Source organism: Arachis ipaensis, chromosome B10 (genome assembly GCF_000816755.2).
Source record: "Arachis ipaensis cultivar K30076 chromosome B10, Araip1.1, whole genome shotgun sequence".
NCBI lineage: Eukaryota > Viridiplantae > Streptophyta > Magnoliopsida > Fabales > Fabaceae > Arachis > Arachis ipaensis.
The window spans coordinates 127,048,331-127,049,426 of NC_029794.2; the positions used below are offsets into that span (position 1 = coordinate 127,048,331).

Here is a 1,096-nt window from a genome sequence, read left to right on the forward strand (position 1 = left end):
TAGTTGTGAACTCTTGCTTTAGAATCCAATCCATTATTATTCATTATTTATTTTGGTGGATGGTGATGCTTTAGGATAAAAAAATATAATTAAAAAAATTAGTTGGTAATTTTTTTGAACCAATAAACTCAATAGAGGAAGGTGGAGCAATTAGAGTACATAGAGTACATAAAATCACTGGAATCACTAGTCAAACAAATATAAATTAATCCAAAGTTAAACATATGTGAAACAAACAAAAATTAGTTCGTAATTACAATTTGCTTTCTCATATGTGAAAATTAAAGAATAATGTTAGGCATCAATTATGGGCACAAGAAAATCTTGGGAAGCAGGAGTATTTTGATGAAATAAATAATAGAAAGAAAGAATTTTCTCAAAGTTGATGAGGAGAAACAGTGGGTTCTATATTTGGAAATAAAGCATGCATTTGTGTTGCAGAGATGCAGTTATGACCAGTCATACAATTAATATTTCAACTGTTAAGAACATGATTTTCCATGGTCAACAATCAATGCTGTCACATGGGTAAAAACTTAGAACTAAAATGGACAAAAAAAAAAGACTTTTAATTTGATTATTACTGATTTGTTTGTTTCAATATATGTGTTTAAGGTTTTAAAATTATCAGGTTAGTCTATATATGAAATGAGATTATAGTTCATTTTAGTGTTTGAATAATCAATTATATTATTTAAGAATTAAGTTAACATGTGTCTCAAAAATACATATTAAAATTATTAATTAAAAAATATTTTATATAAAAATTATAAAATTTAAATTTTAATACATTTATGTATTTACTAAATATTAAAAAAATCTACTAATAGAATAATAATAGCTTAACATCCTGAACTAAGAACACATGTTAATTAAACTCGTTACTCAATTTTAATATCACCAAAAATTATAACTCAAAAATATTGTGTAAAGTTAATCAATGATATGATATATTATGTGATGGTTAGTTTGTTTGTGTACTCAGAAATTAAAACTGAAATCATAGATTATATATAAGAACTAAGAAGAGTAAGCAAGTGTATATACATAAACTTAATTTTTACTCACAGTGTAAAAGGGTATTGTCCCTTGTCCC

At 24.7% G+C, this 1,096-nt stretch overlaps 1 protein-coding gene across 1 annotated transcript in view; it reads left to right on the top strand.

The window, feature by feature from the left end:
* LOC107622073 (NAC domain-containing protein 92-like) overlaps positions 1–1,096 on the top strand; it is a 17,594-nt gene that overhangs the window by 1,227 nt on the left and 15,271 nt on the right. The window lies entirely within an intron of this gene.